This window comes from Anopheles ziemanni, chromosome X (assembly GCF_943734765.1).
Source record: "Anopheles ziemanni chromosome X, idAnoZiCoDA_A2_x.2, whole genome shotgun sequence".
In the NCBI taxonomy this organism is placed as follows: domain Eukaryota; kingdom Metazoa; phylum Arthropoda; class Insecta; order Diptera; family Culicidae; genus Anopheles; species Anopheles ziemanni.
Window position 1 is genome coordinate 6,409,495 of NC_080707.1, and position 24,453 is coordinate 6,433,947.

At 46.5% G+C, this 24,453-nt stretch overlaps 1 protein-coding gene across 1 annotated transcript in view; it reads left to right on the forward strand.

The window, feature by feature from the left end:
• Window positions 1-560: 560 nt before the first annotated feature.
• Window positions 561-24,453, forward strand: part of LOC131291367 (rho GTPase-activating protein 190) — a 37,742-nt gene continuing 13,849 nt past the window's right edge. The window contains exons 1-2 of the mRNA XM_058320567.1: window positions 561-697; window positions 5,773-6,095. The gene's annotated coding sequence lies outside the window, so the exon portion shown is untranslated. The remainder of the gene's footprint in view (window positions 698-5,772; window positions 6,096-24,453) is intronic.

The window sequence follows — 24,453 nt, forward strand, 5'->3', positions numbered from 1 at the left end:
CGAGCGCCCCATCGGGCTCCCGAGTCACAGTGTGTGCGAGCCCCTAGAGCAGCCAAGCAGCCAGCATCAGCCAGTCAGCACCAGCAGCCAGCCAGCATCAGCGTTCGTCGTCCAGTCGCCTTCCTGATAAGCAGCAAACGGTGTAGAAAGTAAAGTTGGAAACCAAAACACGGTACAAAAGAAGCAACATTTAGCACGTTTGCTGCTCGAAGATGGTGAACATTTTGGCCCCCATCCGCGACTTACGGTGTGCGTGAGCGACAGTGTGGGACGGGGGGCGAGTGAAAGGGGGTCGGGGAAGCCATCCGAAAGGAAGACGGCATCCGACTGGCTGACCCCGCAGAAGAGGGCCCAAGTTGCGTGCGGGTTTTGTTGGCCAAAAAACTGTTGCTTTGGCGGTGTGCGAAGTGCGCGCGCGTGTGTGTTTATGTGTGGTTGTGTCTAGTGTTTGTGTGCCTCGGCCGCGGTTGTGTATGTGCGCGTAAGTGAAAACGCTCCTCTCGTCGTGCTGGAGCGCGAGGCGGTGCAAAGGGAACCCTGTGGCCAGCAGGCCGCCAGATAAAAGCAGCACAAGAAGTAATAACAATAATAAGCACATCCCAGGCTCCCGTCCATCAGCAGCCACGAAGAGCCCACTCTGCGGCCGCCTGCGTGTTTGGCCGCCATTCAGCATTCCCAGGCAGGCCGCGTCTCGACGGTAAAGAGAGCCCTTTCACGCTGAGGAGGAAAAGTAGCCACTGGTCCAGCCTTGCCAGCGAGGAAGCGATCTGGAGGCTTCTGGGCAAGTGGGGTGGCCAGCATCCACATCCCATCCATCCATCCATCCATCCTTCCCACTTCTCTCAACAGCCGCCATTCGATTTCGCCATTTGCGGGTTCGTTTCGGTTTCATTTCGCATTTCGCAAATGCACCCCGTGGCCCGGAAAACTACGCAAATCCCTCCCGACACATGGTTTATATCCTTTTTCTTTCCCCCCACACCTGGAGGTTGTCCACACACCCGTTATTGTTGTTGTCATTTTAGGGCCTTTCGCCAGACCTAGCATCCGCTTCTCGGTATCTGTCCCATTGATGAATGGGATCCGTCCGACGCTCGACCTGCTTTTGGCAGGATGGGGTTTTCTTTTTGCCCCATTGTCTCCGGGCTGGTGCGCCAAATGTCCTTAAATGCACAGGGAAGATATTTGCACTCGCCTAGTGACGGCGGAGGTAGGGGAAAGGAAAGAGAAAGTGAGAGAGAGAGAGCGAGAGATTGAAGGGAAAATGAAGGAGCGAGTGGTCAGTAAATGCGTCACGGCAACGGGCCGTTCTGCCCCCGTTTCATGTCCTTGCGGAAAGATCTATACGGGACCGGGTCTGGTGCGCCCGCCCGGTTGCTGGTGTATGTGTGCCCGTGGGTCCGTGTGCCACGGGTCACCTACGCTTTACACAGGGCCCCGGGCCGTCTTCCCCGTTTCCCCGTCTTGTGCGTACAAGGGTCTCTCGTCGTCTGCTGCGCACGTGTCGGCCGCAGTTGTGTTTGTGTGTGTGTAGCCGTGGTGTGTGTCTGCCTAGCTGTGCGTATCCGTCTGTGCGCGCGCGTGTGCAAAAAAATACCGTCCTTCATCGTGGTTTCTTGCTTTTCTGTTTTTTTCTTTAATAAAACTGTAACAATTTCGCTACTCCATGGCGTTCCATTGACGACGTTCCGCGGTTTTCGAACCGGCGGCAACGAGTCTCGTGCCCGCGGGTCGGTGGCGGTCAAAAACAGGGAAAGAAAAAGGTCGAGGCGAGGACGGTCGTCCAGCAACAACAAGCAACACAACACAACGTCCAGCAACGAGCACAAGACTCACTCACATACTCAGGCAATCAAATCTCTGAATACGCTCCGGCGCATTGATGTTGGACCACGAGGAATTCCGACCGTGGACGGATACGACGGATTTGGGAGTGCAGTAACTGGCATACAAAAGAGCGACCCCGCCGGGCCACCGGGGCCACCATGCCGTCACGTAACTTCTTCTTCTCCTCCGTAGCTACATTCTTCCAAACAAGAAAAACAAGCCCTCCCAACGAAGGCCCACGAACGCGCACGGCCAAATTTAAGCAAAATCGAACACAAGGATATCTTTGTTTGCTGTAATGCCTTGGACACACCGAAAAGAAGACAAATAATTGACACAGAAGAGCCTCGCCGTATTGTCTGCAGCGAGAACCGGATCCTTTGCTTCTTAATTTACCCATCCTCGGACGGAAACTGGAAGCGACCGATCCGCGGAGGACGTCCATGTTTTTTTTTTCGCTTCTAGCTTTCCCTGCTTGCCGGCACCAAAACCCCGGTTGCGCTTCGGCAATGGTACTGGATGTTAAATGCGGCCATACACAAACACAAGCACATACGGCACTTCAAAAACCGTGACCCCGTCCGCATCATCGCGAGGAAGGACAATCGCGGTTCGCGGTTCCGTTTACATCCTGGCACGGCGAAAAGGAACCGCCAGGGTCCGAGATACCGTCAGAAACACATCCCCCTCCCCTTCACTCGCCACACGCCCCATCAGCCGACCGTACCGGGGCCCTTTCCGCGTGGGCTTCTCTGGTCGCGGTCCTTTTATGGGCATGATTCATCCCGGTGTGTGTGTCCGTGTGGTTGTGTATATACAACCTTTTTTCTTCCTACCTCCTCACTCCTACCTTTCCCGTCAGTCTGGGAGCGCGATGTAACGTCCTGGGCTTTGTTTAGGCGGCGCACAGTGGTTCACCTGCAGGTCCTTGTCCTGTTTTATTTTTTATTTTTGGTGTTCTTGAACTACCGTTTTGCATAATATAGTCCCAATTACACCATCGGTCTAAAAACCCAGATTTTAGTAAGATTGAAATATATTTGAAGTATGGTATTGAAATGTTCAGTCAACTTGTTAATTTGCCTTGGAAGCAACGGGAGTGTTTGCTGATCTTTTGTTTTGTTTTGAAGTGCGCTCCAAAAACGAATTGTGATTCCCCGCAAGGAAACGAGGATTTAGGATAATTTACCAACCAACAGTCCTCGCACCGGAGCCACTGTGCGTCGGCGGGAATCGCAAGGAGGTGCATGATTCCGAAGGCGCTCGTTCTCCCTCTAGCTCTCTCCCGGTCGAGCAAACCCTGATCTGGTTCCCCTGGGGTTAGGGTTTTTCCCGAACGCCTTGTTGCACGGCGGTTGCAAAGGACACGGCCAACGGGATGCCCTGCTTCCCCCATCAGTATCGTCATTGCCATCATCCACAAAACGGGTGATAATCATCAAAGAGCATCATTGGCCCTGCGCCCTATCGGTTGCTGTTGCCTTTTTACTTGTTGTTTTATCTTTTTACACCTAAGTTACGCTCTCGAATTTCTCAATCCTTGTCTCTCTCCCTCTCTCCCATAATGGTGGAAAACATTCCTTACTTCGCCGTATCCTTGTGCTCTCTTACACCGGATCTTTTTGACTTTATCTTGTGCTCTCTCTCTCTCGCTCGCTTTCTCTCCTGCTCCTGGTGGTGATGTCCTGGCGGTGAACTTCTGGTGCTGCGTGCGTGCACTGTGCGCACCAAAACCGGCAGCCAGCCAGCCATCCTTTCGGTGTGGTGGTGTGCGACCGCATCGAATCCCGATCCGTTCGTCACACCATGGCGGATCCTCTCCGTCCGGGAAAATCGCAACTCGACAGGGAGAGACCGAGAGAGAGAGAGGGTTTTCCTTCGAACCAGAAACGAAAGGAACTGGCAGGGAATGTCGCTCTCTTCCAGCACCAACACATACGCGTTGGTAGCGTGTGCGGGAGTTTCCCCGTGCGAGCTGCCGGTCTCGTGGACGACGGACGATGAGGACATCGGAAGATTGCGCTGGCCGCTCAAGTTTGTGTTGTGCGGGAGCCAACAAAAAAAAAAAAGCCGGAAACAATTCTCCCTGCTGTTGCAGCGCCCTCTAAAGGCGTCCCCGCGCCTTCCACCAGATGCAAATGTTGCAACGATGCACCGTCGTCGTCGTCGTCGTCACAATAAATTACAACCAATCATAACGACCCTCTGCTATCGGTCGGTACCGAATATAGGGCTCGGTGTGGTTGTAAGTGTAACCGTGGCAAAAGGGCACACGGGGTTCGTTGTCCTGGTCCTGGAAAACTCCCGGTGCTGGGGGAAAATACGGCCGGCAGAAAAAAAAAACAATACAAGAAGGAACAGACACAACCAGGCAGGGCAGGCAGAGGCCACACCACACCAAAAACCTAACCTTCCTCTCAAAGTGACCGGACACCGGGTTTTTAGGTTTTCGATTTCCATTTCCCTTTCTCCTCTGAAGGCGATTAAATCCACGCCGCACGCCGGGTGAGTGGATGAAGTGCAAAGGTGAAGTCTGTGGTGCCGCCAAACGAATGGAAAATTGTCAACAACAACGCCAACGATGTGATGGAAAACAGCGACTTTTCGGTCCCCCAGGGGATCGTGGGGTTTCGTTTTTGGTGTGCGTCCCGTTTCAAAGTAGCAACGACGTGTGGCGAATGGAAAGTGTTTATTGATTTTCCTCTACCAGTTGAACACACGCACAAACATCGCACCTGGTGGAGGTGTTGAGTTGGAGTTTATCTTTTAACCTGAATGGTGGATATACTAAAGTGGAACGTATTTCTTTCCAGCGGGAACAAACCACAACACAATTCGAACGCACCCCGCGTGGAAAACAGAAATGGAAACTCCCGGTTCCCTCGTCGTGTTGCGTGTAATGGACGACTATCAGACCTTTGACTCCGCCTCACGCCTGCCCGTCAGCTTTGCCTGCTTCATAAAACGCACGACGGTTCCCGAAGGCAATCCGTGTCCCGTTTGCGAGCTCCTTGGCGAGGGTTGCCCGAAGGATAGATGATCGAAACCGGCGGACGGGGGAAGAGTTGGGTGGTACATTTTCCGCCACGGTGGAATGCATCCGTCTGCTCCTGTCGTTGGCCCACGACGGGCCGAGTACGTGAGTTGATATTTCATGTGCACACGGGTTTGACGGATGCTGTGCGAATGGCACAGCCGGTCCCGGCTGCCCTCCGCTTGGATCGAGCAGAAGCGGAACCACCGTCTATTCCGTATTCGGTTTGCCCCGCCATCTCGCTTTTCCTTCCATTCCGGAAGCCGGTGGAAGATTGATTTTATATTCCCGCTTCCTGCTGTGTTGCTTTTCCCCCGCCGCAAGATTCGAGACCCCGTCCTGTCGACCGTAATAACAAACGTACGTTCACGGGAAACTCACGGCAATCCCCCGCCCCCCAACGTGTTGCCTTTCCACGCACGAATTGCGTTACGGGGGTTTTTTTTCACAATACTTAGATGCCCACGGGATCCATAGATCCTGCTAAATGTTTCGGTTGACTTCTGGCATGTTCTTTTGCGGAGAAATTGGTTTCATACCTTAAGAAAAGCTTTTTTGTACGCCTTAAAAAGGTTGCATTCTTTCCCGTTTCGTGTAAATATCGGTCCGAGGTTCCTTAAACTAGAGTCTGTCCAAATCATTCATCGGTTGAGAGGGTGTTTTTGTTTGTTTTTCAGCTGAAGTAGAGTTATTTTTGGGGTGTTTTCTCCATGGTCAATCATTGATGTCGTTTCGCCACTTGTTATCGCTCCCTGTTGTTCTTCCCTGTACACCAAACACTTAAAATCCCTTTTCCTGGATGGGATGTGCCGAAGGGGCTAACTGGGGGGTCCTTTTAACCCACCCTCCATCCACCGTACAACGGATTGCGCCAGGGAAACTCTCTAAAACGCTGCCCCCCTTTTCCACAGCACCTGTGAAGGACGTAAGAATTGCCAAAAAACCTCAACAATCAACCGCAACGCAAGGCGACGCAGACGGACAAACCCCTTGGTCTAGTCAACATAGAAGTGTAGCTGCAAGGGAAGCAACGAAGTTGTTCGCCGGATTCGTGGGGCTGCTTAATTTAGCTTAATTGCGTCCATCGAGCCAGTCCGGGCAGCGAACGCCTACAACCACGAAGGTTTGGCTGTCAGCTTCCGTTTCTCGCCACAGGCCTCTACTATCAAACGACCATCAGAGTCAACACAGCCGAGCCGAGCCGCCAACCTGCCATGCTGGAGGCATGCTGAAGGTATGTAGAACAATCTTGCCCTCGTAATCGTTACTAATTTCGTTCGCCCGGCTGAACGCGAGATAAGGGCTGTCGTTTCTACGGACGAACGGGAGACCTAAGGTGCACGAAACACCACAACACGATTAAGCGATCGCTTCGTCTACACTGTGTGTGTGTGTAGTCACATTTTGCATTTCCTCCGGAAATCATTCTCAACCAGACGACATTGCAACGGTAGTGTGAGATCTGGGGAACTGTGGGTGGATGATCACTTCCTTTATGGCAAGGCTGGGCAAAAGATGCTATAAATAAATACATCATTTACTTTGTACCTCTTGCAATCACTGGAATTAAGATAACAATTTATTGAATTAAATAGCATAAGTATTCTGCAAGGATCCATTTTGTTTTAAACGGAAGAGAAATAGTTTGTTTCGGGGTTCCTTCCAGTCGATATGAAATATGGAATTGGATTATTTGTTTCGTTTGCAAGAAGATAAGGGTTTTCGTGTATAAGTTGGATTTTTTTATTTAAAACTAATTTAAATCGGGTTGTTCGATGGAAAGAACAATTGAAAAGCCTGGTCTGGGGCGCGAGAAAAAAAAATCGAACACTATTTATCTAATCTAGAAAAAGTTAGAAGGATAAAGCGGTATATGCATGAGCAAGTGTAAATAACGGGTAGCGATGGAAACCCAATCTGAATAAATATATGTTTGATATTGTTATGAAATGGTTGCCCAATGCTTCCGGTTAATGGAAGATCTGCTCGCGAAAGACTAGTTTTTTTTAATGTTACCACTATGTCCATATGGTCATGTTGTTTTGATTATATGGTGGTGATATTTTCATTATAATTCTATCGAAGTTTCAAAGTAGGGCAGAAGATTAAAGTTGGCACATCTTGCAGGAAATTGTTGAAAGTTAGTGTTAGACCTGGAATAACATATGCGAATGGGATGTTTTTTTCGCATTCTGTAAACCAAAAAACACTGTTTGAACAGATGTTGTACCTCGCTTTGAAGTAAAACCGAACCCTTCCCTGTCGATGTTAATTTGCACACAACACTTTTCGAAGAGACAACGAGGCGACGAATCTTAGTTCTACACTCTACTTGCTAGTAAAAGATTGTAGCCTCACTGGGGAATCGATGTTCCGCTTCGCCTGGAGCAGATGTGCACGTCCGGTAAGTCAAGTTATCGGCACCGATACGGCCGGAAGTGTCGAGTTGGACGCGATGGCAAAACCTCCGAACGGCCAAACGGCACAGTGTGTGTGGGTGTGCCGCCGTCATCGCGTCTTCAGCGTTAGCAAATCCCATTCGCATACCAGTTCCGCGCCCGTACGTCGTGGCGTACGTGTGTTCGTGCGGAGATGATGCCGCCGCGGGTGGAAGGTTTGCTATTTTACCATCCCTCCAAGTCGCTGTATTTAATTACATTAACTTATCATACCGAGCAGCCGGGCACCGGAATGGCTCGGATGAGCCAGCCCGGACGTCGACGTTGCGTAACACACACGCTCGCCCTACTTCCCAGACGATCTTATTCCGGTGCTCCGATGGTAGCAAAGGAAGGGAGCGGGGACGCGCGGTGTTAGCGGTTCGCATTCCACCAACCTGGCGTGACATTTTCGGCGCATTTCCCAAATGTCTGGATGCGCAAAAATGAAAGGAAGAAAAGAGCAGAGCACACCGATCCAGCAGCGACAGACGCAACCGCAAACGATCTCAAACGATCCCCGGGTGTTGTTGTGTTGACGAGACGGCGGGCAAAATGAATGTAAAAGAAGAAGAAGAAAAAAACGACACCGAATGAGAAACATAAAAATAAATCCGCAAACACGCAATCAGATACGAAACAGCGCCATCAGAGAGCAAGTCGCAGCAGCTGATCGGTCATCCGCACAATCAAACAGATGATGTCATGGGATGCTGGATACACTCCGTATGTATTCGCAATTCGCACGGCACGCGGGATGAAGTGGGGTGCGAGCGACGGGAGAAAGCAAACGCGCAGTGCTGCGATGATCTCTACTACAAGTGTAAAGGCGCCCCTTTGCACAGTAGGAACTACGCGGGACGGGAAGGTCGTACCCAAACTCCCTGCAAAGAATACTCGTTTTTGAATTATTAATTTTGTATTTACTTTGTGTGTACACTATACACTATCATGTCACCGCTTCTGAAACTAGGTACAAATTAACATTGAACACTGAGTTTGTTCGTATAATGTTGAAGAATTACAATGTTTTCAACTGCTCGCTGACCGTTTTGTTGACTACTTCACAGCGATTCAGTTTAAAACATTTCATGAAACCTAACATGGTTTCCTGTTCTTGCTTTGTTATTCTGGATTTTAATTAAACTCGTGTGTTTTATATTCCAGACCCGTTTTAAAAGGTAAACTTTTTTTTACAACATCGGGATCGGGTCGGGTGTTCTCCTAAACATTTCTAAAGAGAACACATGGGATGCTAAGGCTTACTTCACGAACAATATGAGTTGTTTCTGCTATGCTGGCCAATGACAAAACACTATTATGTTTTAGTAAACTGCCCACCCTAACACACATACATGATATTGCCCAGTGAGGCAAGTAGGAAATGTAATTAGCTTGCTACATAGAAGAGTGTTTTTGTTTTGAATTTCTTCAAACTAATTAATGCTCACAACTTTTGAAACGCAGACCCTTTGACCGAAATGTTTCGCGGATTAGAAACGGAAAACATTAAGCTCCGAAGGAATCGATCGATCGCTATCGCTCGCAGCATTACGAATGGTAACACTTCTCTTGTTGGAGGTGCTGTGTTTTTTTCCAGTCTGAATGTTGGATCTTGGTGTTTATTTCTGATAAGAATGCGTGAATAACGGTGAAATTACTTTCCGTCGCTGCATTACTTAATTTGGATGTGGTCAACATAACTATTTAATCTTCATCGACCATAATTGGATTGTGTAGTTATTATTTACAACCCTTTTCATTGAGCAATACTTCAAGTAATCAAGTTATTTCGAAAGCAGCAATTTTCATCCGAATGCTTGATATACAATACCCGCTGTGCCAGAGCAACGAATCGTTTTAATAGTAGAACCTGCAATATGGCCCGGGTGCAATATCCGTCACTATTGTTGATGTCGCCATTGTGAAGTGAAACGAGAGAGACACTCGTTCAATTCTGGCGTCCAACAAAAGTCGATGATGGAGCTGTTGGCGATGACGCATCGTGCGGTTACTGGATGGATGTAAGTTTTGAACCCTCAGGGTTTTCGGCTTTGATTGCGATGTTCGAATTTTCACCGAAACCGTGCCGAGAATGTGCTAATTTTACGGTAAAGGGCTCTTCACTTCCGGGTGCGGTTTACATCTGAAGGAAACCTTCCAGTGCACCTTCGGCGTTGGCAGACTAAGACGCACTAGGATTGTTTACGAAGATTGATGCCCCTGGACCCGATCTCTGCTTTTCTAAGGTCTCGCGCGCGTTGACCGACCCCCCGGCCTCTCGGGACCTCGGGGTCGGTCGCTGCCCTCGGTGCCCGCCGAACATCGAATCGCTCCAAGACATACGCTAATTGGCAAACCAGACCTTCCGCGGACATGACCTGAGAGGGAGCAGGGGTGAGGGGAGGGGAAGTACGAGCCGGCGACAGTCTGGACAGTGGATTATTATGGCTCCCAAACAAGCTGACTCCACACACACACACACACATACCTATCTCCCTGTTTTGCGAACGGACAAGTTGAAAAGAACAAAAAAGCAAACCCTTAGGGGGGTTAGTTACTAAGGGTTAGGCCAAAAAGGTTGAACAGAAAAAAAAAACAACACACACATATACAGCCACACTTGGAATGGAAACTCTACCCTCATCCTTTGGCGTTCAGACGAAACGCAATAGGGCGGCAAAAAGCAGAGTCTACTTCTTTGGTTACTTTCTCTGAATCACGGTTCCAGTGGATCTCCGCAGTGGCAAAATTAGCTCTTGGGAGACACATTTTTACGACGTATCTTGCCTTCGCCAAAAGCGGTGAAGCGAACGACACAAAGTCAGGACTAGGTGTGGATGTCCTTTTATATGACACACATATCATACCAGCGACAGAACAGGATTTAATTTTCTTAAGTTTATCTAAGGGTTGTTTGCTTATTGATTGTTGCTCCTAAGCTTGTGAGCTGTGATTCATTGTAACTATTTCCTGCAAGATTAGAAAGTAACTCTTGTTGTTTCGTACTGTATTTCTTTCTCGCTTGTGTCGTTATCCCTTCACGGTGCAATTCTACTTTGCAATACAATTTGTTCAATGATGGTGTGATCATTGCTGTATAAAAGAAATTGTCTTTTATGACAATTTACTCAGAGTTCTTTGAGGTTTTATACATTTGTGAGTGTACAATTCTATCGCTTAGACCAGGGGTCGGCAAAGTCCGGCCAGTAAAAACATTTTAGTGCTTATATAAAATAAGACACGCAACATTGAAAACTTCTCGTAGCCGACTTATTTTCACTACTGAGAGTAAGCCAACAAAACAAAAAAAACCAAAAACAAATTACTTTGAAATAATTTGTGTAGAGAATTAATGTCAAGTATTGTACAAAGAAATTAGTTAAAAGTACAACGAACCAAACGATGGACATTCAACGAAAGGAAGTATAACAATGTAACAAAAAGTTTAATGATTAAATTGCGTATAATTTATCTTACACCACTATTCAATTTAACTTTACTATTTCAAAACCTGACACTCTATTAAAAAATGTTAAGTATTACTTTGAATACATTGAATCATCATTTAAGGTATCCGACTCGCACTTATGGTTTTTTTTCAATCATCTGGTCCTTTTTAGGAAATGTATGCCGACCCCTGGCTTAGACGATACGAAATCGAGTATCTGGGCATTTTCCAGCGCTTTATCCTCCTTTGACCACTTTACATATTCTGATGGTTGGTTCTGCCAACGGGCGGATCTGCTCGAAAGCTTTGGAAATCAATTGTCAGAGCTCAAACTCGCAGACACTAGTGCTCGCACTCCCAGTTACATTCGCTTTTCGACGCTGTCAGACGGTCCGACAAGAGGTTCAGGTCCGGGTGGAAGAAGTGTTTGTGCACCACCAGAAGTCACGCATTCACATCAATGCATTTCGGGCAGAGTACCGGCGGAAACAAAACCCCTATCGCAATCGTACGTCGGTCGTGTCCCGGGTTTGGTGCTGGATTCAACCACTATATGCAAAGGATAAACCTACACGGGAGGCAGGGAACAAAAAAGGAAACGGACCGAAAGCCATACGCAATGGTATTATCCTGACGCGCGGGGGTGCACGACCGCAAACGTCAAACGTAAAGGGCGCGACGTAGCGATGGCAATACAATTAGTGAGCGGGGAGCAAACAGCGGACAGTGTGTGTGTGTGTGTAAGTGCGGTGCCCTGGTGTCCTGTGGGCAGATGCAGCAAACCATCGTTCGTTCGTTCAGCGTTTCGTGTGGCAATCGCATGGTAGATGGCTATCAATCTGCACCTTTTCACTTCGCCCGCTCTAACACTCTGCGAAGAGAGAGGGAGAGAGCAGAGTGTCTCTGGGTGTAATGCCACCTTTACCCGCCTACGCTGTTGACCTCCAACCTACGGTGTGTCCATTCGCCGGTTCGCCGCCGGATCGATGTTGACTGCTGAATGGTGCTCGCTCGGTAGTCCATGCGCGCGCGCACACATACACACACACACACTCACGCGGCTCTGCCGCAGCGAGTGCACTGGAAAGCACTAACCACGTTTTAACCTCACTAAAAAGAAGCAAAAACTTCGAAGGACTCGAAGTCGCCGATGGGACGACGGATTTCGGCAACTCCGGGCTTCGGGAGACGGGAGATGAGCGCCAATGTTAGCGCAAGGTGGCGAGACTTTGCCTCGTCGTTCTGCAACATTGTAGCGGCGTTTATTACACCCACCCAGAATCCTGCTGTCGGATGCTAAGCTACACTATATTTGATGCACGCATAAAACCGGAGCGACATCAAAGTCGAGAGTGTACTTTGTAGAACATATTTCCAAGTATTTCACATCATTCGGACAGCAAAAATGCCTCGCCACAAATGGAACTTACTCGCCTCCTTCGCTAAAAGATGCTAAAGGCTACACATGTGATGGTCTTCTGGTACAGAAAGGGAATACTTTGTGTTGTTTAAACTCTGTACAATCTTGTCGAGCTAAGAGATGATAAATTCGTAGGTTTATCCTAAATGATTTTGGCTATATGCTATATTTGTTTGCACCCAAATGTATGCAACTCTACCCAATCGGCTTGGTTACGTTAAATTCTATAATGGCAGAATACCCGCTAGGTATGATTAGCAAAACCAACTTATCAACTATAGCATTACAAATCAATTAACTATTTAATTCCTTCTTCCAGTGCACTGGCATACACCCCCACGAGCCATTTCCCGCTTGAAGCTGCCCGTTTAGTTTTGGGGATGTACCTTCCTTTCATCCGGACGACTCTGGAACTCCTCGACTCCAGTGTTTGTTCACGCGACCGAAAGGTCAAGTGGTTGATTGCCACAGGATGTTGCTGTTTGCAACTGCTCGAATTTCTGTCGTCGTTGTCTACGAAGGGCTAGTGAGCTCATTTTTCCAATTAATTATCATTCCGTTTGAGTCGTGCATGTTCAATCTTATGCGGGTTGATCTTAAAAACTTCCAACGAAGGGTTTTATTAATCAATAAAACCAATCCAGTCCAGGAAAGTTCCAATCGCATTCATGGATTGCGTTTTTCCTGCTTAATTTACAGCCATTTTACAGTGAAAGGCTATTGCCAGGATTTATATTCTGTGAACTTACTTCTAAGACCTGAAATAAGAGAATTAGAACACACTTTCTTCTGTCACTTTCGTGCAAGGGGTGGTGAAAAGTTGAAAAAGGATTAATTCTATCCTATCCTTAATGTTTTCTGATTCATTACACATTTCCATTTGCATTTTACTATGTTTATGTGTTTTTTACTGTTATTACAATGTTTTCCTAACATCAATTAACAATCGTAAACAAATTTATCGTTGTATGTTTATCTTTAAAGAAGCATAAACATAGGTTGTATAAACGCATAATTAAACTAGTTAAGATGTTTTCTCCTTTCTTTATAGGAGAGTTTCTAGAGTTATTGTTGGATAAGAAAGAGTCTAATTTGGATAAAGCTATCCTGTTGAAAGATAGTTATCCTTGCACGAGAGAATATACTAAAGGCTGTTGGCCCTGGAGTATCGAGGGACGCCCGGGTTTTAGGAATCCTTGAAAATCCTTTCGTTTTTCCATTAAATCACCCTCCTAGTTTTCGCTTGTTGGCATTTTGCATGTTGAGAGGAGGTTGTTAAAAATGAAAATAAACTGCATGTGGACGGAACCAGCTCCAGAGGGGGTGGTGGTCTCCTATGGTGCATCCCTACTGCATGTTCAATGGCATCACCTCGCCAGTGAAGCGAGCTATCGTGCTGGTTTTCCTCCTTCCCGAACCATAATTCGGTCAAGGACTTATGCTTACCTTGCCTGGGAAGATTGCGATTCACGTTTTTCCCTTTTCCCCCCGCGCGGAAAATTCTCTCACCTTGCCGCCTCCTAAGACCTAAGACCTCATTTCGCACCACACAAAAGCGGATCAAATTGGAGATTGCTTCGTTCGGTGCGGTCCACCCGACTCGTGCCGAGGCACTCGAGCACCCTGCCTCCTCCCACTGCTAGCAAGGAATTTTCCGAAAGCCTTAAAATTCCCCCCCACCACTCCCACCCCCTCCCCGTCGCAGCCACTTGTGGCGCTTCTGGGAAGCAGCAGCGAAGCGCTCCAATAACCGGGGGCTATTGATAGGGAGACTGTGGGCAACGAGATCAACCTTGCTAAAGTTTCCCCGACCACGGCGTCGGTGTTTGTATGTGGGGTAGCTTTCCTTTTTAGTTGGTTTGTTTTTTTGGTTTGTTTTGTTTTTCATTTTTCCTACCCTCGTTTATAGATATCGGAAGCATCCGGCTAATGAAAGGGCGCAGCATCACCTTGAATATCCTTGTGGGGGTGTTTGTCCCGGGCGACAAAAAAGGACGTGCGGGGGCGGGGTTTGTTAATTTTACCTCCGGTGAAGCGCACACACACAGAAAAAGAAACGGCTATTTTCGTCGAAATGGAGCCATCGGACAGTCTCGCGTGGCTCGGAAAAGGGTCCCCGCAGGGCGACACGGGCAAACACTGAACCCGCTGGCTTGTTGCTGTGTGCCCTTGGGAAGAAGAAAATCGCCTCCTTCTTCGACCGACACGTGCTATAACAAATAAAAAAAAAGCTCAATAAAAGCTAGCTGCGTGCCTGCGTCACCCTTGGAAGGAAGTTGTTTTTTTCCTGACGCCTCTCCCCTTTTCTATCGTTTGGAGGTTATGTTTGACGAAAGTGCAGCTTCGAGTTCCTCGGCGCGCGTGTGTGTGTGTGTTTTTTTTATTATATCCCTTAGAGTTGTATGCTTTGCAAAACCAAGAACTAAGAATCGACACTTATGCGTGCAGCGCTGCTGTTCCTCCACCCCGCTTCCTTCCGTGCTTTGACAGCATCACCTCGATGGAAATAACGCATAGTCATTCGTATACACAGACACACACCCGCCACCCTTCTGAGTGCGATGAACGTTACCCTTCAGGTCTGCAAAAGCCTACGGCACGACCGAGCCTCGCGTGTATGGGCGTTTTATTAGCCATTCTACTTGTGTCTCATAAAAGAGAAAGCCTTCCGGACTTCTACATCCCCCCGGTGCAAGTAGGGGAAGGGCGGCACAGTAATGGTAACTTACTGTTTCCAGCCGCCACCTCCGATGGCGTCGATTCGTAATGCAAACGTTTATTGCATTTTCGCGCAACGCACAGAAGTGTAGAAATGTGAATATTCTTCGAGAAAGGAAGGTTACCTCGAGAGGCAGAGGCTTGGGGTTATGCCAACACGAGAGACGACACATTTGCAAGCGTACTTACAGGACCGATTTCACATCTGATGACGTTTTGCGATGAACATTTACTCGCTTATCATTTGCCCATTTTAACTGATTATTATTCTTTTAAAACTGAACGGAAAAACGATGTTTACGACTTGTGTGTGTGTGTGTGTGAGTGTGTGATCTCATGGAGGTCTGAGGAATGGTAGGAAAAACCCCAGCCGACAAAGGTTCTGCAATCATGCAGCCATTATTAAAGAAGTGTTTGACGTAACATCATCGGTTTACCATAAAAATGGCGCCTTAGGTTTTGGTGACCTTTGTTTGGAGGTTGATACATTCATACAAGTGTTGATGAATTTTTGATTTGTTTGATAGCTGGTTTATGCAGAAACAGCTAAAATAGTTTGAGCACCATTTCTCCCTTCCCATTTTACAAATCAGATGTCAAATGTCAAATTTTTCATGTTTGTAAACAAACCGAACTCCACTGTTTAAGCGGTAAAAGCAACATGATGTTCAGCTGCAGTTTCAGTTCGGTAGTGCATCAGAGCGGATGTTAGCAGTGCATAAGTTTCCTGAAAGGGTTAGCGGAAAAGTAAGGTTACGGCACGACCGCGTGGTGACGCCGAGCTGGAGCTCAGGTCAGACAAATCCTAGCTGCCGCACATCTCGTTCTGTTTGAGCCAATCAAGCGGACCACGAGTTCTTGTGTCCTGACAACGGAAGGAATTATCCCTCCCGTGGCCGGCGGGTGGACATATGGCTATTATTAGCCGGTCCTAAAGGACGAGCCCCTTGATAGGAGTTCGGACAGAGTTGGTACGCCTCTGATTACGTGTAAGGGAACAAATTGTTCGACTTAGCGTAGGAGGATATACCCCGACTCGCATATCGAAAGAAGAAGAAGATGTTCAGCTGATCGATCGAAACAGTTATTTTTCACTATTATCTATACACACCTGTTTAAAAACGGTATCTCCTCCATAGTCCTCCTTCACCTTTCCTCAAGGAGATTGGAAAGCAAAGCAAAACATCAAATCATTGTGCGTCGGTTAAAAAGAATAACTAATGATCTGTGAAGGACGTAAATGATGGCTAATTGGCTTCACCCTCTCCTGCCCGGTGCAGCTAATCCTGGTTGTTTTGATTCCCGTGTCCTGGCGTCTTAAATGGATTTTAACATCGACCTAACGCCTTCGCATGACTGGACGCCAGTCAATCGCCAATTGATGACCTCTAGTCGTTGAGCGGCAGAAGGTGGCAATCAGGCATCAGACATCACGGGTCGCAACCAGCTCCCCGGGAAACGATGCTGTTTACCAGACTCTCGGTGCATTTTGTTCTGTCAGTTTCCCGGAATTGTTTGGCACACCAACAGCTGAGCTTTTCATCGCATAGAAGACTGTTAACTGCCCCGTAGGGTGTCCCGATATTGCGACTGCATTTGTACAATGGACAATTACTTGCAGGTCAACAACAGTAGCGCGTGGAATGGTTGGTTCCATGGAAAACGCTCAATCCAGGATATCTCCGAAGGGTTGGCTCTCGTCTCGGTTGTAAAAAGTTCTTCCTCGAGCGCTCTTCGGATGACACAATGTAACGACCGTTCGGGAAACTACAATCGATGGCAATAAATGTCTAATAGACTTTATTTTCGCCGGTAGCTTCACTGTAGTGTTCTAAAATTCTGGACTATATCTGGAGTTCCAGACTTATGTTGGTATCGTATTTCCAACCGCGAACGTATTTTAATTTTAGTTCAGGGTGATTAAAACCAAACCGTGATCAGCTTAATTACGACCACGAATTTCCTCTTCAGGATTCATTCGTTTTCCTGCCTTTGAAGAAACCCCAATAAAGAAGCGGCAGCCATATTATTGTTTTATTTGGATGCGATACTTCGCAGAGCTCGAAAAGAGAAGCTCTGCGTCGGTCGGAGAAGTAAAAGACAACGAGATATGCATCCGTTTTTCTTCGGTCTCAAGGCAAACAATTGGATTAGTATTGGCTCGTAACACTGCTATCTGCAAACAGTCATTCCATTGACACTTAAATCCTCAAACATCCACCTACTAATGGCAAAGGTATTCTGGGGACTTGCGCTGAGGCGCCTAGAAAACCGACAGCCGACCGAAAATAGATGAAAATGAATGGCTTGGGAGTGGTTGGTAACGGCAGGCGAACACACACCCACATACAGACAGAAACGAAACGCTCGTAGCGACAACGGATCCCCTCCGATTGGCGATGATTGGAGTTTTTCGGAACGCGGAACGGTTTCCGGTGACACTGTTCGCGGCTCCTTGCGCTACTTCTTACGCCACATCGTCGTCGTCCTTATCAGCTCCGAAGGCCGTGGAGTCCGGAGAAATTCGATCGATTTTCCGTGACAAAAACAAAAGAATTCGGCGCGCACTCTCGCAGATATTGCGTTTATCTAGCGACAATTTCTCTCCATTCGCCACTGTCAACCTCCTTGTTCGCGTCGTCACATGCAACTCTCGCTCTCTTCCTAACACGTTTGCGAAGCTTATCAGAAGTGTGAAGCGACAACCGCCTGGCGTTCATCACCATATCACGCGCATTTTTCGTGGAACGACTTGCGGAAAAGCATTCCCCAGCCAAACCGAAGCGTGTGGGAATGTAGGAATGTTTCTATTGTGATGCTGACCAAGTGGACGCAAAGGAATCGAATGGGATGTTACTTTCCTGGAGTTGGTTGGTTTTTAGGACTCTCTCTAAGTAGTTAGAACTATAGTTAGAACGCTCCAGTTGCGTGCTATCTTCGGATTCTTTGGAGAACCTTACATGTACTACAGTTGCCTGTAACTTATCCTGACTTGAGTGCTACTCTATCGTCCTTTGCAAACCCAAAGGCCTCTGACGTAGACGTAGTCCTCCTGCCTTATCGAAAATCCCCTTTCGGTGAGTCCTCTTCTCCCAGCTGTCACCGGCTCGGAAAAGAAGGAACGAATCTCTAAGCACGGCATCGGAGAGATCTCGCCCGTAGAATGGAGAAAATTGCTTATTCCACACTTGTCGACGGTTGCTACTCGTTCCGGGTGCTCGGTACCACCGGGTGCGCGCCGGCTTTGGGAAAAGTTGGGTTGTAAGCGCCCGGGCACGGATATACCTACCACCTTTTCCGTGCAGAGCGTGCGCCAGCTGGTGCCGCTTATATTCTTTCCGCCCTAATGGCTTCTGAAACCCGTCGCCTTCCAGCGGGCTGTAGCGCATCCCCGGACGTCCTGTGGGCGAGGCTCCAGCGGATCCAGCCCCGAAGGGCCAAAGGGCACCGTCACATCCGCAAGCGCTATTGGCAGGACTATTACTGCAATCGGAAAGCTTTTGTCACACACTTTCCGGGCACCAACAGGGAGGGAAGCGCGCACTGTGAGGCTGGCAACACTCGACTTCTGCTCATCGTCATCGGTTCACCTTGGCGATGGTTGTTGCTTGCGCTGTGCATAGGTTCGATTTGTTTTTGTCGCTGCAACATAACCACACAGTTAACAAACAGAGAGCGAAAAAATCATCCCTAGAGTCGCAAGGGCTCAACCTGGAAGGGGTTTTCAGCGCTTTTTATTTCAATCAATCCACAAGTTGGCTTTTCCATTTAAGTAGATTCTACTTAGTCATTCTTATCAACATATTTTATGTACTGTAACTGTACTGTTTTATGTACTCCAACCACAGGGTTTGTTTTTACTTTGGTGTTTGTTTTGAGTTTTTTTTTCACTCAAGGTGTTTGCTTTGAGTTTTGCAGCAGACAAGTTTTTCAACTACTATTTTCAAAGATTTTATCCCTGTTTCCACTTATTTGATCTATTGTTGTCTCTGATTTCAAATATGTCCTTATGAAGAAGTTTGTTGTTTAGCGTGTTTTTAAACTTGTAGATTATCCGTTGCATTAGAATTCATATAAAAAGTGACCTATAAACGGAAAATAATGCAAAGAATTTTACAAATATTGAATAATATACTACCGGTGCATCAACAAAGTGACAAGACATGTTTGGCAGTTATGAAAACACGTTCATATACTCCAGTTTACCTTCACTTTGTGGGTTTTGGAATGCAAAAATACACTCGAAAAATTCATAAAAGTTAAGTACATAATTTGGATAATTTAGCTGTAAAGTATCAATCTTTTAAAGTTTATTATTGTCAGAGGCTCTAGAATCAGAGGAATATCTAGAATAACCACAGTTTCATTTTTATTTTCTTGTTTCCGGCTAGAGCAGAAACTAGAATAGTAAATTACGAGGCAAAAGCAGTTGCGTTAGAGATAGAAGTTGATGGGTTATTTCTAAAACAGATGCCTTAGAGACAATTGTGGCAAAATTTACATTTACTATGTTGTAACAATAGCCCAACACTGTCTTGAACGGAGAACAAAACGGATATTGGTATGACGAGTTAAAAGAAACTCGGTGTGTTCATTTTGTGGTGCATTCCGTAATTCTAGTTTTCCGTGGTGTTATCCTTAAAACCACCACCGCAAACGGGGGTTTACTCCCCTTTTCCTCCCTGGCCGTTCATCAATTATTCATTTTCCACGCTCGGCCCGGAACTCCACCGGTGAACGCAGCAAAAAAAAAACGGAGGATAAGACTTAAAACATGAAAAATGAAAAGATTGAACTTGGTGGTGGGCTTTGTGTTACATTTTCCGGAATCGCAAATCACGTGCCTCCGGGTTGAGGATTTTCCCCGGATGCAGGTGTCGGTGTGAAGGTTTGAAATTATTTTCAGCCACCTTTTGGGGTGCCGTTTGCCAATGGGAGCTTGGAGAAACATTTAGTGAGGGTGATGTATATGATTTCCACTGTAGCTGGTAATGGATTCCGAGTATTCGGGAGTATTAGAGCGAAGAGATGAGGAGCGAGGAGGGTTGTAACTATCAGTAGATTTATGAACTTTGCTTCCCGCCGAGCTTGGCAGACCGGCACATCTTTGTTTCCTTGTTGGTGCTTGTTGTGAGATATTTCGAATCGCACAACACCCGCCCCAGTCTATCGAGCCTTCCACAATCCCTCCGCTTAAGCCAGGACGGTGCATTTACGTTGCAAATTGGACCAAACGCTCTGCCGGTGGAAAATCCCTCGACCACGAGCCTTTGCCTACCGGAGGAAATCACACTGCGGAACATAACCTCTCTTTGAGGAAAGCTAGCGAGGGGACGAGCTTGTGATGAAGCAAACAGATGGGGTAGAGGAAAACAAGATGCCGCAAGAATTCGGCCGGTGGTAAGTCGCGAACCTTGTGGAGGTTAAAAAAAATATATATGGGGAAAAACACACAGGAGAAACACATTTTAAATACCATCTCGCGCTTCGCGGTGTCTCGTGGTATCGTGTCTCGCTGAACGTTTGGAGCTCCGAGGCCTCTGTGGGCGTTTTATTACGGTAGTTTTTCCCTTCTCTTGTGCGTCGATTTATATATATATATATACGTATAAATAAATATGTTTGGTTCTCCTTCCATCCACTGTGCGGCTTCAGCGAGCAAAGACCACCGTCTACGTCGTCTTGACGCTGGATGCTGTGCGAGCATGGCACGTGGCATACCTACGCTACTGAGGAGGAGAAGTTGCTGCCGACATTTTCCACCCATTCGCCTCATGCCACCCACTGGGTTTTAGCGTGCCGTGGAGCGGTGGGGAACCTTCCGTGAAACAATTACTGGGCTTCCCTTTCCGCCGACGCAAACAAACACCACGTCGTCCTGTGAAACGTGAAAGTAGTTTCCGGTTGCGGAAAGTGAAAAACAAAACAGCACAACCATCCTCCCTCCCCCCTCCCGCACGGTGTGTGTGTGTGGCGGTCGTTAGGTGAACTGTTTTGTTACACATTTAGAACCACATAAATATAGAATACCGGCCATCCATTTCCGCTGCATTTGAGAAAGTTTGCACACGCCGTACGTATCAGGTTCCCGGGCAGTAGGGAAAACCATATGCGTTTCCAAACCCCCGGTGCGAGATTCGACCGACCCGTGGGCGACACAAATATGATCTTGTTTTGCCGGCTAAAGGGCGGAGGAGGGTACGCCGTGATGCTCATATTTTTAGACCATAAAACAATCGGGAAATGATTAGAGTGCAGTCAGTGGCCGGAAGAGTATCCCCCACCGGTTTATTTTGGGGGAAACAATGGTGCACACTTGTTCCGAAACTCTTATCAAACCGAGCACGTAATGGTGGATCTGATTCAAAAGAGCGACGTCAAAGGTTAGATTGATTGCAGCTGTACCAACACAGTTCTCTAATTTAAATTTGATTTACAAATTTAAGAAATAAGTATATTTCAGTGGCAAATATAGTTGAAATGAATGTCCTATGGCTCGTAAGACTATGACAGCAACTTTCATTCATCGGAAACATTCATTCGTTTTCATTTCAGTTGACTGAAAGTCTCCGAATTCATCACACGTTTACTCAATTCACAACAAATTAACGTTAACTGTCAACCGGCAATTGTGAACGGGTAAACAAACTATGCAGAATAGTAAACAAGCTATATTATTCCATCTCTAAAATTAATAATTATTCTTATTCTGCGTTGTGAATCATGTAAGCGAACTTAAATCGCATAAAACGATGTTGTTTATTTCGTTTAACGATCATTTAAAATGGTTTTATACTGTTGACTTTTTCTAAAGCTGTCAGTTTAGCAAATGTCAAACAAATTTAATTACTATGGAATAAATTTCTTGACTGGCTACATTAAGTGAAATTTAAACTTAAATTTGCTTGTTTATTACGCTTTTAGACAAGAGTTGGGTTTCACATGAGTGAAATGAGTGTTTAACAGTTGCTGTCAAATGAAAGTTGCAATCGTTTAATACCCCTTTTAGAAATGTAATTAGATACATATTTTCAGCTGTTTTTTACTCCACTTTCACCTTTCAATTTTTTCTATTGTACTACGATTTGATATAAATGTAGCAAAATTTAAGATAACATAATAAAATCATAATAAAGGCTGGTAAACCCTTTTTAATAATTTCCATTGCATTTCCTCCTTTGTTGCAACGCAAATTCGCTGGCAGCTATTATTTCCTCCTTTTCCCTGCTTTTCACGGCGTGGGATAGTGTTTTCTTTTCCCATTTTTGCTACTGCTAGCCCGTACAAATTCCAGAATTCTTTCCTTGGAAAGGATTTTTCCGGCTGACTAGGAATAAAAAAAAACACACACACACACACACAAAGTAAAGTGTTGCACCAAAAAAGGTTGCCCGTGGGGGACGGAAAAGAAAAACAGGGTGCATGTAAAATTTTCCCATCGTTTGAGCTGTCTTGCGATGCTGCGTTTGGATGTTGGAGTTGCACCAATCTAACCCCCTCTCCTTTTTTTCTTTTCCGCCCGAGGCCATTTTCCATCGCTTCCGATCGATGTGCACCAATTTGAGTTTTCCGGCTCGTTTTGATATTGTTCTTTTTTTCTTTCTTTTTTATACTGTTGGTGCAAGCTTTCGCTTGGTGTTCGCTAGAAAGTTCCACCACCACCACCACCACCACCACCACCTTCCCGTTTGCATGGGATGCAAATCCGCTTTTGGGCGACTTTTCAAAAAATGTTGCTGAGGAAAAAGGGGTTCGGGGAGCTGGGAAAACGTGCAGCAAAGAAAGCACATTCCCGAACGGGGTAGGAAAAATTGGAATACACTCCGTTGGAAGGCACAAGGAAATGGTAACACATACACACACACACACATCAAGCCAAACGTAAAACCACGAGCAGAAAACCGAACCCAAAATGTATTCATCTTTTTACTTTCGTTTTTGCTTTGCTCGCACGAAATGTAACGATACTCGAGACGTGCCTTGACAGAAGCTTCACTTCAACCCGGGGGGGGGTTTTCCCGCTTTGTGTGGCGCTTTTCCGGAGGGTGGACTTTGTACCGCTCCCCCCATCGCCCCTCGTTCCCTATCCGTAAATCCGTTCAATCACGTTCACGGTTCGATCACGGTTGCGTTCCTTGCGTTCCTTGTTCTTCGTGTTGTTTTTGTTTTCCTTAAGGATGCCCGAACGGAGAATTGTCAAGTGAAATAGGGAAAATAAAACAGAAAGCGATCAACCATTCGCGCATCCTTCGAAAACAGCTAAGGCAAGCAGCCTTCCGCTTTTCCGCCAGCCGGGTTTGATGTTCGCCAACAAGTTGATTCGGTGGGAAAGTCGGGTAAAGGTGTGGTGGTGGAAAAGATGTAAAAAAAAAACAAACGAACGAAATAGCTAAAACCGATTAAGTGTGCCCGAAACCGTGTCGTTTCCGACTTTTACCCGTCATTCAGTGTGTGTGTGCATATTCAGCTGTTTACGTCCCGAATACCGTCGTCCTTCGAAACGATGCAATAATTCGCAAACCTCTCCCGACCGTCCCGGGAACCTGCGATTACGACCTTTTTAACAACAGTGCACATAATCGCCGGCCCATAAAACAAACAGCAGCCAAGTGTGTGCATCTGCACTGCATTTTAGTGCATCGCTTTGCACTCAATTGCGTTCCGGTTACGTGTGTGTGCGAAACTAGGGACAGCGGTGGCACTTTTTGGCCCCTGGCTGAGCGTGGAAATGGCGGTACAATTGCATGGCGTCCGGCTGGCTTTTTTACGACCATTTAACTACTACTACTACTATCCTACGCTCGATGACACTCGAAGAAGGATGTCTTCGGCAACCCGGAGTGCTCCCCACCCATTGCTCATCGCCGAGGACAGTGCGAGCGTTTTGATTGTCGCAGTGTGTTTCCACAACACTCCACCGCCGCACACGTGCCTGGGCCCCGGTCACAGTGGGGCGAGTGGCGGAGGAGGAACGCGGTTAAAAACTGTTTCAATTTCGTTTACGTATGTCACCTATTTTGTTGAGTCATGAAAGAACCATGAAAGAGTGTATAATTTTCTTACCCGATTAACGAACGATCTCACAAACGATTGAGCTACATTTCGTTACCCCCAATGTTTTGCAAGTATATTGTTATTTTCTTATAATGAATGTTTGCTAGATAAATTCGTATCATTAGCTTGTTTTTCCAAGTCATTCCTTTCTACTTAGCTTCCATAAAAAAAAACTTCTTCATATCTTTCCTATTGGAGAACGACACCACAATCATCCCGAGGTTTGAGCATAACTCAATCAGTAAATGGTTTATACTTTGCCGATAAAATAATTACAATGCACCCAGTCGGTATGAAACAAAAGAAGAGTGAAATTGATATTAAGTTCATACTTTTATTGTTAGAACGTCTAGAGTTCAAGTCAATACTTATGGTTTATTTTGTAGTGATGTGCGTAATGAGTAATAATGAATGATTGAGTTGAAACTTACTAATGAATGATTGATTTCAATCCTAACGGGTTGTTTTTGTTACTCCCTTTTGAATTCTTTACTGGGAATCCTTTAATGTT